The 16,865-nt window shown below is 32.7% G+C and overlaps 1 long non-coding RNA gene across 1 annotated transcript; it reads left to right on the top strand.

The window, feature by feature from the left end:
• The first annotated feature begins 3,782 nt into the window (after positions 1-3,782).
• Positions 3,783-11,922, top strand: LOC131173983 (uncharacterized). The gene is made up of 2 exons (XR_009144332.1): positions 3,783-3,943; positions 11,590-11,922. It is a non-coding gene; the product is annotated as an uncharacterized LOC131173983 (long non-coding RNA).
• Positions 11,923-16,865: the final 4,943 nt, after the last annotated feature.

Here is a 16,865-nt window from a genome sequence, read left to right as displayed (position 1 = left end):
ACAGAGAATGGTTATATAGAATAATTTTTATGTTAAACATTTCCAATAAAATATAATTGGAAAAGAAATCAATTCTCATACTAGCCAGAAATTATCTGCACCAGATGTAACTAACCCTAGAAAGATGCATATAACAAGGGGCACACGCTAATGATAATGAAAATGAAAGGATATATTAAATAATAAATAAAGAATTTAATTATTGTGACGTAATTAATATTGTGTGCATGGGGAAGAAGTTTGGGAACTTTGGAATGTCGTTGAAATGTTAAATTCTTTTAGTTTATAAAAGTAATCTGATTAAGATTTGAATTTATTTTCTTTTATAATTTTAAAGATAATTATAATATTAATAAATTAAAACTTATTAATGTTAAAATATATATGTTAAACTGGTATAATTACTGTAGCTTAATTTAGTGTAATTACTGTAGCTTAATTTAGTGTACCATATCTTATGGTTACAAGGTTGAAGATGCCCATGTAGTATTTGGCATTATCCAAGGGAAAGCACCTGTAGTAGAGGTGTTCGGTTTCGGTTCGATTTAAGATTTGGCTAAGAATAGGAATCAAACCGAAATTTTAGTACGGTTTCGATTCGGTTTTTTATTATTTCAGTTTCGGTTCGGTATGGTTCTCAGTTCTTCGATTTCAGTTCGGTTCGGTACGATTCCGGTTTGATTCTCGATTCTCAAAATAATTTTATATAATTATTTCTTTAAAAAGTCATTCTTAAATTACCATTTAAGTTTTAAATTAAATTATTAATACATAATATATCATAAAATATATCTTTTAGCTATACATAAATTATAGACTATTTAATTATAAAGTGTATATATAATTTAGGTTAAATATATTATATAATATAATAATATAAGTATATCATGTAATATATATTTTAATTATTTATTAATCATATGATATTTAACTATAAGATATAAATCTAATTAAGAATATATATATAAAAGATAATTGTATATTTATAATTAAGAATTATAAGGCAATTTAATGTATTTATAACTAAAATTATTGAGAAAATATAGAAAAATGAAATATAATATTAGATTGTATTTAATTTATAATTATATATATATATATATAATTATATTGAAAGTATATAATACATTTAAAAAAATCTAGAAAAATGTATGTATAAATTCGGTCATCGGTTCGGTATGATTCTAGTTCGGTTTTGATTTAGTTCTTAATGAAGAATCAGAACCGAACCAAAGTATCAAAATAAATTCTGTTCGATATGTTTCTTATCAATTCGGTGCGGTTCTTCGGTTCGATTCGGTTCCCCCAAAAACCGTGCACAATTCTACCTAGTAGCTGTGTGTTAATCTTGTTAAAAGGGTAATAAAGCCTCGAAACCGCCCATTGATGTTGCTTCTTAAAATTTTAGAAAAAAAATACTATTTAGTCATTGTATTTTAATGAAATTAATTATTTAATTTTTATATTTTAAAAAAATACATTTTTTAGTTCATATATTTTAATTTTATTAAACTATTTACTCTCTACATTAAATTTTTTATTATTAATGCTATTAAAACTATTATTTAACCTCTCTATTTTAAGAAAACTAATTAGTTGATTACTGTATTTTGAAAAATACTACTATTTAGTTTCTTTATTTTGTGAAATTAATTAATTGGTTCATATATTTTGAACAATATAATCTTCGATAAAAATAAAAATTCTGTTATGTGGTGACTAAATATGATTCACATTTCTTTTTAATTTCTGAATCCTTGAACATCATTTTTATGTTTTCTCTATTGGAAAATAATTTGCCTTAATTATTTAAAAGTTTAAGGAAATTGATTCACTTTTTTGTGTAGATAGCTTATACTATTTTTATCAATGGATGAAAAAAAAAGAGAGAATAAGAGGGAGACGTGTAACAATCTGATTTTTTTTTCATATATAAAATACTTTTAATTACACTATTAATTTATTATTATTTTATTCATAGTGCTAAATTAGTATTTTTATAATAATAATATTTTATTTTATAAATTTTTTTTGCATGTATTATTATTATTATTATTATTATTATTACCAAAGTTTAATTTAATTTAAATATAATAAAAAAATTTTGGACATGTTTAAATATACCTAAGAAGTTCAAAAACTAAAAGGTAATTTATGGAAACCCATATATATTTATTATTTATTATTATTTTATTTTAATTAACTAACAATAATTTAATATATTTATAAAAAAAATAATAAGATATATATTTTATGGGATAGCCTGTTTATATATATATATATATATATATATATATATATATATATATATATATCATTTTGAAATTAAATATATATCTGCAATCTGAACAATCCAGTTCAATAATAACTCTTATCCCATTTTACACTTAATAAAACTCTTCAAGTATATATACTATAATCGTCTCTTCTACTAAACTTTGCTCTCAAAACCTGTTTATTACCTCCTTTTCCTACCAAATACTCTTAACAGGTATTTTCATAACCTTTTATTTATTGCTATATATATATATATATATATATATTTACGATTTATAATCTGATGTGCGCAGATAATTTTTAAATTTTTATTTCTCAATTTATCACCTTTGATTATGTTTTCAAAGTAAAAATTCTCGTTCTTTGTTCAATAATGGGTGAATTTGATTTTATTTTTTCTCCTTAAACTGTTATAACTACTCTATAAATTCATTTTTCTTCTCTTTGACTATTGGTACTGAATTGGGTTAATCATAATTACTGCGAGACAATAACTCTAAATTTACATATATATATATATATATATATATATATATATATATATATATATATATATATATATTAAAATCATTTTATTTTATTGTTATTTGATATTTCTCTTTAATACTTTGGGTGTATAGGAGATTTGAATATTCAATCAGTCAATTAAAATTGTCTCTCTTCTATTGAAAATAACTATTATCTTGGAGGTTCTAGGTGAGTGGTAATTATAGTACATGGCACCGTTTTAATCCCTTTTAAAATTTCTTAGCATTAAGTTTGTTATTAAATAAAATTTTAAATCAATATTTTAACAATTATTTTATATGTAATTTTCTAGTGTTTTATTTTATTATTGAATTTTATTTCGATTTTAATTAAATAATTAATTTTGTCAACTATCTCTGCATTAGACCCATTAAGATTCTGAGAACAGGCATTTAATGTATTTATATTAATTGACATTTGACTATAAAATTTACCGATGTGTTACACTGAATTGATTTGAGATTGATTTGATCTTATTGACTCTCTGAAACTATTGAAATACACTATTGAAATTGCACTATCAATTATTATTTGCTATCTGAAATTTTTATTGATTTTGATTGATTTGTACAAATTGATTTTTTATTTTGAATTGGTACTGCGTCAGATTCTGCTTACATTATCCGCCCCACCGTGGACTATCACGGTATTAGGTTGCATTGTCGAGTCATGTATCATTACAGTTTATGGTTTGCATTAGTATCATATGCATTGATATCTGTGAAGGAAGAAGAAGGTATCTAATATTTGGTAGCGCGCTTACCATCTGGCCTTTGATGATGTGGGGTATTATCACCCTAGTGCACTGTACCATAAAATTTTTATTTAATGAATTTATTATATATATATGTTTTATGAAATTATTTTATTAATGATTTTGACAGCATGAGCATAATTTTATTAAATAGAAAATTTATTATGAAATTAATCAAGTGTAACACCCCTGATTTTTTTATATATTATTATTGGGCTTTGTGTAGGTATCATCAATTCGCGAAAATTCGACAGTTGTCCGGATCTGTGAATTTCCGGCCAGACAGACCAGCTACCGGAAAAGTCTCCGAATTGGATCGAGGTTTTGGCTACCCCACCATTGTCATGCATCCCGAGCGCGTTCCCGAAGTCGGAATCGGCAAAGGTAAACCCGAACCTTGCTTTTTCGTAATTTTCTAGTGCTTAAATCCATAAAATATTCGTGGTAGCTTAGAAAATTACGATTCTTTTTGCAATAGCTTAGTAATATTTCTAAGGACCGCGGGGCAGAGTTTTATAATTTTTAGAGCTTATTTGAGCAGTTTTTGCAAAAATGATCAATTATAAGGACTAAATTGAAATTTTACATATTGTGATGGATGATTGATTTGGTGGGCCCAGGAGGGGCTGTGTGATGTGATTGAGTTGTGGACATATGGATTGTGAATATAGAAGTGTGTTTTGAGCCCTTTTGCAGGTTGGGTAGGTCCTAGGTATAGGGGAGACTCTGCCGGATTTTCGGCACGACTTAGGACGTATTGGTCTTTTTCTTTGTTTGTATTGAGTCAAATTTATTAAATGATTGTAATAAAATTGTTAGGTGAGCCGGGACAGCCTTCTTCCTCCGCCCAGCCTGTGAGTAGAATATTAATTTTAATTGTAATGTCGATATTATTATATGTTCAAGCATGCCCATGCATCACTTATATGCATATATTTATGTAGTTAAACTCTAGGCACGATTTATGTTGCATTCATAACTGTTAATGTGCCATGGATGTTGTTGTGGTAATTTGGAGCAGTGTGCGTGCGTTGGCGTGCGTGTGATGTGGTGTGGACTATGGATAGGACGGGGTAGTCACGGCTTGAGTAATTTGCTGGGACCCAATCCTTCGAGGGGTAGTCACGGCTTGAGTAATTCGCTGGGACCCTCGATTTGGTTATTAAGTGGAAGTCCGAGCTGAGTAATTCGCTGGCACCAGGTTGGATTTAAGAGAGCTGTATAGGGGATCAGCTCCCATATGTTATGATTGATACTACAGGGTGTGTGAGTGCTCCAAATTACCTTTTTGATGTTATGATGTGAAAATGTTGTTGATGTTGCATTTCACTCTACAGGGTGCATTAGTTTTAGATAGTTATAGAGATTATGGTTAAAATTGATATTTTACTCTCTGAGTCGAACGCTCACTCCTGTTCAAAAATTTTTACAGGCCACAGGAGGATTTTTTTTTTTAGGTTAACCTGCTTTCTCCCTCGCAGGTCGATTACTATGTTTGTATAAACTTGTTAAATCTTAGAATTTTCGCATGTGTTAGAAATGTTTATTTGATTTGGGTCTGTAAACTAAATTATTATTTTTGGACCTGTAAACTTAATATTCTATGCATGTTGAATGGATTGGATGAGGGAGCTGAGCTCCCATATATTTTTATGCTGATGAGTATGTGGAGGGTGAGCTGAGCTCCCCAATGGATTGTTTATTGTGTTTACAGGTCGGGTGAGTCGAAAACTCCCCGTTGGAAAGTCCATTTTATGGCCGGACTCTGTCCGTTTGTTTTCTTGAATTTGGGCCCAAATGGGCCTTAGAGATGGGTTAATGAACAGTTAGGCTTACTACGGGCCTTGGGGGCTTTAGGCTGGCCCAGGTCCTAGTGTCGGTCCGGCCCATAGGTTGGGTCGTGACAGATGTGGTATCAGAGCTTAGGCTCCAGATTCATAGGGAAAAATTATCTAAGTGTTGGGAAGAGTCTACTAGGAGTCACATGCGGAGTATAGGATTCTGTTTCGTCTTTTCCTGTAATTCTTTGTTTCTAGATTCTACGTTATACCTCGGGAAATATAAGATTACCTCAGTTAGTGTCTTGATTTTCGTAGAGTACATAGAAACATGAAATAGGTTTAGCAAACTTATTGAGGTCTACGTTGGAAACACGTACTCCAATAAATACTATATTTTCGTCAGTATGGGTTTAAATGGTGTGCCTATTTCGTGCAAGGCACGAGTACATAAAAGTGAGTCTTGAAAGTACAGTTGCCCTAGATAAGGATGAGGATACCATTGCTGGCAGTCATCAGTGGATGACCCAGACAGAATAAGTTTATGATAATAGAAGATTCAAGAGAGATAAGAGATTAAGAGACCTAGTACGCGGGGCGTATCGTAGTAACTATACAATATTCTCGATGTCCATTGCTGCAGACACAGATGCAGACATGAGATTATTGTGTAGAGCTACGTACTTCCCTGTAGTGCTTATGATGAGGATGTTGCAGGCAGTCTCTGTTTTGGTATAGTAATGCCAGAACAGAGTTCTATATCTGCAAAGGAGTTGGGAACTCCTGGTTACGGATCTAGAGCTAGAATATCGAAGGTCACGGTTGGGTGGTAACTAGAGTCATGTGACCATTACCTAGCATGAGCTAGAGTTACTGAAGAGTTGCAAAGTAAAGGTGACACCTATAGAGTGAGACCATCTAGTCTTGGTATGGAATTTTGGATGGTTTTGCAAGATGACAAACATTTTGCTTAGAGCTTAGTGAGAATAGTATACCTTGTGTGTATCAAGATGGAATAAAGTACAACCCTACTACCTAGAGAAGGAAACTATGAATATATGATTTCTGAGCTATGATATGATAAGAGAGATTAGTTTGACATGGTTTTGGGCAAGGTGGTAAATGTAGTACCTTTGTTGCAGCAAGTTAGGGTATAGTCCTATCTTTTCAGAAGGGATCGAAAGTTATTACTAATAATGGTGACCCACAAAATAGTGCCCCAGATGGGACTGTAGAGTGTGGTAGAGAGTAGTTGGCTCGGGTATCCTGGAGAGGATACAAGTTCCATTATAGGAATCATATATAATCAGATCACGATGGATGTAAATCCTTTGAATTGGATGACGGGTTTGGGTGCCCGAAATCTTAAGTTTTGGAATTGAGTAAACATGGAAAATAATAATAATAATAATAATAATAATAATAATAATAATAATAATAATAATAATAATAATAATAATAATAATAATAAATAAATAAATAAAATTACTGCAGAATCAGTTCTCGAGGTAGTAAGGGTATTATGTAAGCTAAAGGATAAGAATAGAAATCATACGATAAAGGTATGACTGCAATTTCCTGAGTTCCTTTCTAACTTCATATTGTTCAAACAGTAGTATAATCTAATTATAATAGTGTTAAGAGTAATAAATTAGAGAAGATAAATCACAGAAGGCCAGTATATAGAGAAAGTGTAGAATGAAAATTGGGATAATTGATTACAGATGCAATATAATCTAAGTGCCAGTGGGAGTACTAGCTAGAGTGGTCAAAGGACCAAATCTGAGTAGCACAGACATATGATAACGCGATAGAGACTCTGAAAGATATAGTTAGCAAGTACAAATTTGTTATGTTAGGAAGAAGAATGGAACCAGGGATAGAATAGTCAAGTTCTATTTTGGGTAAGACAAAGGAAATAAATGAAAGGACAACCTAAAGAGCGCATAATAAAAGGAACAAAGTTAAGATATAGGATAGGCTAAGTGTTATTCTTGGCAAGGAGAATGACAAGGATGGAAAATCCAAAATGAGACCACATTAGTGAGAAAAGTGATGGAGGTATGGAATACAATAATAATGAGTAAATATTAGAAGGTGTGCGATGGTATTGCGGACTACCTAAATAGGTAGAGAAAGAGAAGTTAGTAAGCAGTAAGTTGAATAAAAGTCAGTCTAAGGGATCAAATAGGTATGATGAGAGGAAAAGAATGATAGATAATGACACATAGGTTTTAGGTTAGACTTTTGAGATAGTGAGAAGGTAGTTAGAGGTTCGTTATGAATGTCAGGCAAACATTTTTAGTGTGATCAATCACTTTGCAGTGAAGCAATAACGACAGAGCAACAGTAGGGGTAGAATAAAAAGTGACAAGTATGGATGGTAATAAATCACTAAAAAGTTTAAGGATCAAATTAATGACCATAGATAAGGGTGGAATTAGTGTTGGAAGAATCTATTAGCGAGAGAAATCTTTCAGGATTCAACAAGGGTTAAGGGCACAATATAAACGATGATAGATATGAATCATAGGTCGAGTATAAGTAAAGTTAATAAATTATAAAATATTATGTCAGGAAGGACGATGGTACAGTAAAGGGTTCATGCAGATGATACCTTATAGGTAGAGCACAATTGTGCTAGGAGATGATGAAATTTGAAGAGAAAGACTAAGAAACATAGGTTAAACGTTATTATATGGACAATCGGGCGTAGTTGAATATAAAAGATATTTTTCTTTCTTTTCAAGTTTAGCTCGTGTTTTTGATTCCAGAGCGTTATATAAGTAGCGAGAAGAGGCAAGGAGACCTAGTTATTTGAGATTTTGATAGGCACCAATTCATATACAATTTCCTGATATGAGAATGACAGTAAGTGCATACCTAGTGTTAAGTATGAAAGGACGATCAGAGTAATGACATGAGTTAAATTGAGTTAGCTACTAAGGCTTGCGACTGTTTTAAACTATGAGCTAGATGAAGTACTATTTATGGATGAGTTTCAATAGATGAAATTGTTGCTGATGGGTAATTTGAGGTTGAAGTTTAAAAAGCTATGGGTAGTATATATGATTATATTAAGGAGAATGAACACGTGAAGTATCTTGTTTGGAATTAAGGCATGACACATATTTCCTACAGCCGTGTTAGTTCAGATGGAACTTATAATTTATGGGGCTCATATTCATCCAGGATAAGCAATTTCCTACTAAGGCTGGTAGGGAATGATAATGTTCTGATAGTTAAGTTGGAAAAAAAAAAGGGGATACAAGAAAAATTTTCTATGGGTAATTATAAATGTTACATAAGGTGAAGAATGTGCTAGTAGGAGTAAATCATAGGGTTAGAATTCTCGAAGTAATGAAACTAGTAATCAAGATAAGACTAAGAAATAAAAAGAAAGTTAAAGTTGATGATGGGATAGACATCTTTGAAGGAAAAGGTGTAAGGATGAGATAGGACTAAAATTAAGGAATAAGTACAGCAGGTTGAAAAGATACCAACAATACCAAAAATAGGAAAAGGGAAGTGGATAAGATGCAAAGGATAGGAAGAGAGCTAGATAGAGTCAGTTATAATGATGAGGATAAGGAGTGTCTAACCACTGCCCCTGTGTTAACACTACCTATGAGCGGTGAAGGATACACCATGTACTGTGACGCATTCAGAGTTGGCCTAGGGTGTGTTTTGATGCAGAATGGAAAAGTAGTGGCTTATGCTTCAAGGCAGCTGAAGAGGCATGAGCAGAACTATCCCACCTATGATTTGGAAATGGCAACTGTAGTCTTTGCACTAAAAATCTGGAGACACTACTTGTATAGTGAAGTGTGCGAGATATACACCGACCATAAGAGTTTGAAGTACATCTTCCAACAGAGGGATTTAAACTTGAGACAGAGGAGATGGATGGAGCTTCTGGAAAACTATGATTGCACCATCGGTACCACCACAGGAAGGCCAATGTAGTAGCATATGCTTTAGCGAGAAAATCTTACGCGGTTTGGCGCACATTTGTGAGAGAAGAGACCGTTGATTCAGGAAGTACATGAGTTAATGGATCAAGGTTTAATCCTAGATCTTTCAGATGAGGGGGTCTTGTTGGCTCATTTTTCAGTGAGGCCAGACTTGTGAGATAGAGTTAGAGTTTCCCAATACAGAGACCAACAATTAATGAAGATCATAGAAAGAGTACAGCAAGGTGAAGGTGGTGAGTTTGGATTTGCCAATGATGGTGCCCTAGTGCAAGGTTCTAGGATGTATGTGCCCGATGTGGACAATCTCAGAGATGAAATCATGCGAGAGGCACACTATACACTGTACAATGTCCACCCACGTTCCACCAAGATGTACCATGATGTGAAAGATAGCTATTGGTGGAATGGCATGAAGAGAGATATAGCAGACTTTGTGTCCAAGTGCTTGACTTGTCAGAAGGTGAAGTTTGAACACCAGAGACCGTCAGGGAAGTTGCAAGAGCTCCCTATCCCAGAATGAAAGTGGGAAATGATTTCTATGGATTTTGTGACTGGGTTGCCTCGTACCACGCGAGGATATGATTCGATATGGGTAATTGTAGACCGCCTAACCAAATCAGCTCACTTCTTGCCTGTGAAGACTACATATTTTGTGGCACAGTACGCCCGGCTCTACATTCGAGAAATGGTCAGATTGCATGGAGTTCCGGCTTCCATAATATCTGACAGAGGGCCCCAGTTCACTTCTCGGTTTTGGAGAAAGTTGCAGGAGGCACTTGGCACCTGATTGAACTTCATGCGGCTTTCCACCTCGCAGACGGACAGTTTGAAAGGACAATCCAAACACTGGAAGACATGCTTCGCATGAGTGTTTTGGATTTTGGAGGTCAGTGTGATGAGCAGCTAGCTTTGGTGGAGTTTGCCTACAACAACAGTTATCACTCCAGCATAGGGATGCCACCCTATGAGGCACTATATGAAAGAAAGTGTAGGTCTCCTCTGTGTTAGATGAAAATGGGGGAAGCGAAGGTGCATGATGTAGACCTAGTGCAGTACACTTCAGAGATAGTTCTTTTAATCGAGAGCAGTAGCTTGACTTTGATGGCGGAAGAGTTATGCAAACCCCAGACGGAGGGATGTGGAGTTTGCAGTGGGCGACTTTGTATTCCTGAAGGTTTCTCCAATGAAGGGAGTCATGAGATTTGGAAAGAAGGGCAAGTTGGCACCTCGGTATATTGGATTTGGACCTTTTGAGGTTACTGATAGAGTTGGAGCAGTTGCCTACCGGTTGGAGCTACCACCCAACCTTTTTCACGTTCATCCCGTGTTTCACATCTCCATGCTCAGGAAATACATTCTCGATCCTTCTCATGTTCTACAGTCGGATGTAATAGAACTAAAGGAGAACTTGACATTTGAGGAGCAACTTGTAGCCATAGTGGACTACCAAGTGAGACAGCTAAGATCAAAACAGATCCTTATAGTTAAGGTTTTGTGGAGGAGCCAGTCAGTGGAAGAGTGCACCTGGGAGTCAGAACGGGACATGCGTAGCAAGTACCTTTATCTGTTTAATGTGTAATCATGTACTTTATTCTGCCTTGTGTAAAATTTGAGGACGAATTTTCTGTAAGGGGGCAAGAATGTAACACCCTTGATTTTTTTATATATTATTATTGGGCTTCTTGTAGGTATCCTCAATTCGCGGAAATTCGACAGTTGTCCGGATCTGTGAATTTCCGGCCAGACAGACCAGCTACCGGAAAAATCTCCGAATTGGATCGAGGTTTTGGCTATCCCACCATTGTCATGCATCCCGAGCGCGTTCCCGAAGTCGAAATCGGCAAAGGTAAACCCGAACCTTGCTTTTTCGTAATTTTCTAGTGCTTAAATCCATAAAATATTCGTGGCAGCTTAGAAAATTACGATTCTTTTTGCAATAGCTTAGTAATATTTCTAAGGACATGAGCGAGTTTTATAATTTTTAGAGCTTATTTGAGCAGTTTTTGCAAAAATGATCAATTATAAGGACTAAATTGAAATTTTACATATTGTGATGGATGATTGATTTGGTGGGCCCAGGAGGGGCTGTGTGATGTGATTGAGTTGTGGACATATGGATTGTGAATATAGAAGTGTGTTTTGAGCCCTTTTGCAGGTTGGGTAGGTCCTAGGTATAGGGGAGACTCTGCCGGATTTTCGGCACGACTTAGGACGTATTGGTCTTTTTCTTTGTTTGTATTGAGTCAAATTTATTAAATGATTGTAATAAAATTGTCAGGTGAGCCAGGACAGCCTTCTTCCTCCGCCCAGCCGCCTCAGTGACCATCGTCAAGTCTGTGAGTAGAATATTAATTTTAATTGTAATTTCGATATTATTATATGTTCAAGCATGCCCATGCATCACTTATATGCATATATTTATGTAGTTAAACTCTAGGCACGATTTATGTTGCATTCATAACTGTTGATGTGCCATGGATGTTGTTGTGGTAATTTGGAGCAGTGTGCGTGCGTTGGCGTGCGTGTGATGTGGTGTGGACTATGGATAGGACGGGGTAGTCACGGCTTGAGTAATTCGCTGGGACCCTCGATTTGGTTATTAAGTGGAAGTCCGAGCTTGAGTAATTCGCTGGCACCAGGTTGGATTTAAGAGAGCTGTATAGGGGATCAGCTCCCATATGTTATGTTTTATACTACGAGTGTGTGAGTGCTCCAAATTACCTTTTTGATGTTACGATGTGAAAATGTTGTTGATGTTGCATTTCACTCTACAGGGTGCATTAGTTTTAGATAGTTATAGAGATTATGGTTAAAATTGATATTTTACTCTCTGAGTCGAACGCTCACTCCTGTTCAAAAACTTTTACAGGCCATAGGAGGATATTTTTTTTTTAGGTTAACCTGCTTTCTCCCTCGCAGGTCGATTACTATGTTTGTATAAACTTGTTAAATCTTAGAATTTCCGTATGTGTTAGAAATATTTATTTGATTTGCGTCTGTAAACTAAATTATTATTTTTGGACCTGTAAACTTAATATTCTATGCATGTTGGATGGATTGGATGAGGGAGCTGAGCTCCCATTTATTTTTATGCTGATGAGTATGTGGAGGGTGAGCTGAGCTCCCTAATGGATTGTTTATTGTGTTTACAGGTCGGGTGAGTCGAAAACTCCCCGTTGGAAAGTCCATTTTATGGCCGGACTCTGTCCGTTTGTTTTCTTGAATTTGGGCCCAAATGGGCCTTAGAGATGGGTTAATGAACAGTTAGGCTTACTACGGGCCTTGGGGGCTTTAGGCTGGCCCAGGTCCTAGTGTCGGTCCGGCCCATAGGTTAGGTCGTGACATCAAGCGTCTGCCTGTTCCTATTCTGTTGTGTGCTATAATTATCATTCACTGAGCATCTAGCTCAAACTACGTTTTCTCTGTCTGTTATCTGTTTCAGATCAGTAGAAGTCTGTAGCTGATCCAAATATTTGATCCATTTTTTGGAGAGGGACAACTTTGATTTGTTCTCATGGTATGCCCGAATTTATGTTTTCTCGGGCTAATAATTAGTTTAGTTTATTGAATAGTTTAAGTTTTTATTGAAATCTGTAAAGACTCCGCAGTTTACCTATGGGATATTTATGATGTTTATTTAGTATTTTGTTTATTTGGATTTTGTCTATTTTTGGGATTAGTAAGTGATAATATATTCATTCAAGATACTTTGATAAGGCTTGCATGATTTAAGAATACTTAAATTATACGCCGGTCACGATTCAGAATTTTGGGTTGTGACAAATTTGGTATTAGAGCCCAATATCCTCACTTATTTGATTCTTCAGGTTTGAATTTTGTCTATTCAAATTCGGGGACCGAATTTTTTTTAAGGGGGGAAGTATGTGGAAACCCATATATATTTATTATTTATTATTATTTTATTTTAATTAGCTAACAATAATTTAATATATTTATAAAAAATAATAATAATAAGATATATATTTTATGGCATAGCCTGTTTATTTATTTTTAGATATATATATATATATATCATTTTGAAATTAAATATATATCTGCAATCTGAACAACCCAGTTAATAACTCTTATCCCATTTTACACCTAATAAAACTCTTCAAGTATATATACTCTAATCGTGTCTTCTGCTAAACTTTGCTCTCAAAACCTGTTTGTTACCTCCTTTTCCTACCAAATACTCTTAACAGGTATTTTCATAATCTTTTATTTATTGTTATATATATATATATATTTACGATTTATAATCTGAAGTGCGCAGATAATTCTTAAATTTTTATTTCTCAATTCATCACCTTTGATTATGTTTTTAAAGTAAAAATTCTCATTCTTTGTTCAATAATGGATGAATTTGATTTTATTTTCTCTCCTTAAACCGTTATAACTACTCTATAAATTTATTTTTCTTCTCTTTGACTATTGGTACTGAATTGGGTTAATCATAATTACTGTGAGATAATAACTCTAAATTTACATTATATATATATATATATATTAAAATCATTTTATTTTATTGTTATTTGATATTTCTCTTTAATACTTTGAGTGTGTAGGAGATTTGAATATTCAATTAGTTAATTAAAATTATCTCTCTTCTATTGAAAATAACTATTATCTTGGAGGTTCCAGGTGAGTGGTAATTATAGTACATGGCACCGTTTTAGTCCCTTTTAAAATTTCTTAGCATTAAGTTTGTTATTAAATAAAATTTTAAATCAATATTTTAATAATTATTTTATATGTAATTTTCTAGAGTTTTATTTTATTAATGAATTTTATTTCGATTTTGATTAAATAATTGATTTTGTCAACTATCTCTGCATTAGACCCATTAGGATTCCGGGAATAGGTGTTTAATGTATTTATATTGATTGATATTTGACTATAAAATTTACCGATGTGTTACACTGAATTGATTTGAAATTGATTTGATCTTATTGACTCTCTGAAACTATTGAAATACACTATTGGAATTGCACTATCAGTTATTATTTGCTATCTGAAATTTTTTTTTTTATTTTGATTGGTTTGTACAAATTGATTTTATATTTTGAATTGGTACTTGTGCCCAGTATCTGTTTCTGTTATCTGGCCCCGCCGTGTGGACTATCACGGTATTAGGTTGCATTGTCGAGTCATGCATCATTACAGTTTATGGTTTGCATTAGTATCATATGCATTGATATCTGTGAAAGAGGAGGAATGTATCTAATATCTGGTAGCACGCTTACCATCTGGCCTTTGATGATGTGGGGTATCATCACCCTAGTGCACTGTACCATAAAGTTTTTATTGAATGAATTTATTTTATATATATGTTTTATGAAATTATTTTATTAATGATTTTGACAGCATGAGCATAATTTTATTGAATAGAAAATTTATTATGAAATTAATCAAGCATCTGCCTGTTCTTATTCTGTTGTGTGCTATAATTATCATTCACTGAGCATCTAGCTCAAACCACGTTTTCTCTGTCTGTTATCTGTTTCAGATCAGTAGAATTCTGCAGCTGATCCAAATATTCGATCCATTTTCTGGAGAGAGACAACTTTGATTTATTCTCATGGTATGCCCGAATACATGTTTTCTCGGGCTAATAATTAGTTTAGTTTATTGAACAGTTTAAGTTTTTATTGAAATCTGTAGAGACTCCGCAGTTTACCTATGGGATATTTATGATGTTTATTCAGCATTTTGTTTATTTGGATTTTGTCTATTTTTGGGATTAGTAAGTGACAATATATTCATTCAAGATACTCTGATAAGGCTTGCATGATTTAAGAATACTTAAATTATGCGCCGGTCACGATTCAGAATTTTGGGTCGTGACAAAGTTGGTATCAGAGCCCAATATCCTCACTTATTTGATTCTTCAGGTTAGAATTTTGTCTATTCAAATTCGGGGACCGAATTTTTTTTAAGGGGGGAAGTATGTGGAAACCCATATATATTTATTATTATTTTATTTTAATTAGCTAACAATAATTTAATATATTTATAAAAAATAATAATAATAAGATATATATTTTATGGCATAGCCTGTTTATTTATTTTTAGATATATATATATATCATTTTGAAATTAAATATATATATGCAATCTGAACAACCCAGTTCAATAATAACTCTTATCCCATTTTACACCTAATAAAACTCTTCAAGTATATATACTCTAATAGTCTCTTCTGCTAAATTTTGCTCTCAAAACCTATTTGTTACCTTCTTTTCCTACCAAATACTCTTAACAGGTATTTTCATAATCTTTTTTTTATTGTTATATATATATATATATATATAAATTTACGATTTATAATCTGAAGTGCGCAGATAATTCTTAAATTTTTATTTCTCAATTCATCACCTTTGATTATGTTTTCAAAGTAAAAATTCTCGTTCTTTGTTCAATAATGGGTGAATTTGATTTTATTTTCTCTCCTTAAACCGTTATAACTACTCTATAAATTTATTTTTCTTCTCTTTGACTATTGGTACTGAATTGGGTTAATCATAATTACTGTGAGACAATAACTCTAAATTTACTCTCTCTCTCTCTCTCTATATATATATATATATTAAAATCATTTTATTTTATTGTTATTTGATATTTCTCTTTAATACTTTAGGTGTGTAGGAGATTTGGATATTCAATCAGTCAATTAAAATTGTCTCTCTTCTATTGAAAATAACTATTATCTTGGAGGTTCCAGATGAGTAGTAATTATAGTACATGACACCGTTTTAGTCCCTTTTAAAATTTTTTAGCATTAAGTTTGTTATTAAATAAAATTTTAAATCAATATTTTAATAATTATTTTATATGTAATTTTCTAGAGTTTTATTTTATTATTGAATTTTATTTCGATTTTGATTAAATAATTGATTTTGTCAACTATCTCTGCATTAGACCCATTAGGATTTCGAGAACAGGCCTTTAATGTATTTATATTGATTGATATTTGACTATAAAATTTACCGATGTGTTACACTGAATTAATTTGAGATTGATTTGATCTTATTCACTCTCTGAAACTATTGAAATACATTATTAGAATTACACTATCAGTTATTATTTGCTATCTGAAATTTTTATTGATTTTGATTGATTTGTACAAATTGATTTTCTATTTTGAATTGGTACCTGTGCCCAGTATCTATTTCTGTTATCTAGCCCCGCCGTGTGGACTATCACGGTATTAGGTTGCATTGTCGAGTCATGCATCATTACAGTTTATGGTTTGCATTAGTATCATATGCATTGATATCTGTGAAGGAGGAGGAAGGTATCTAATATTTGGTAGCGCGCTTACCATCTGGCTTTTGGTGATATGGGGTATCATCACCCTGGTGCACTGTATCATAAAATTTTTATTTAATGAATTTATTTTATATATATGTTTTATGAAATTATTTTATTAATGATTTTGACAGCATGAGCATAATTTTATTGAATAGAAAATTTATTGTGAAATTAATCAAGCGTCTGTCTGTTCCTATTCCGTTGTGTGCTATAATTATCATTCACTGAGTATCTAGCTCA

The sequence above is a fragment of the Hevea brasiliensis genome, chromosome 15, assembly GCF_030052815.1.
Source record: "Hevea brasiliensis isolate MT/VB/25A 57/8 chromosome 15, ASM3005281v1, whole genome shotgun sequence".
In the NCBI taxonomy this organism is placed as follows: domain Eukaryota; kingdom Viridiplantae; phylum Streptophyta; class Magnoliopsida; order Malpighiales; family Euphorbiaceae; genus Hevea; species Hevea brasiliensis.
This window is presented reverse-complemented; position numbering and strand designations above follow the sequence as displayed.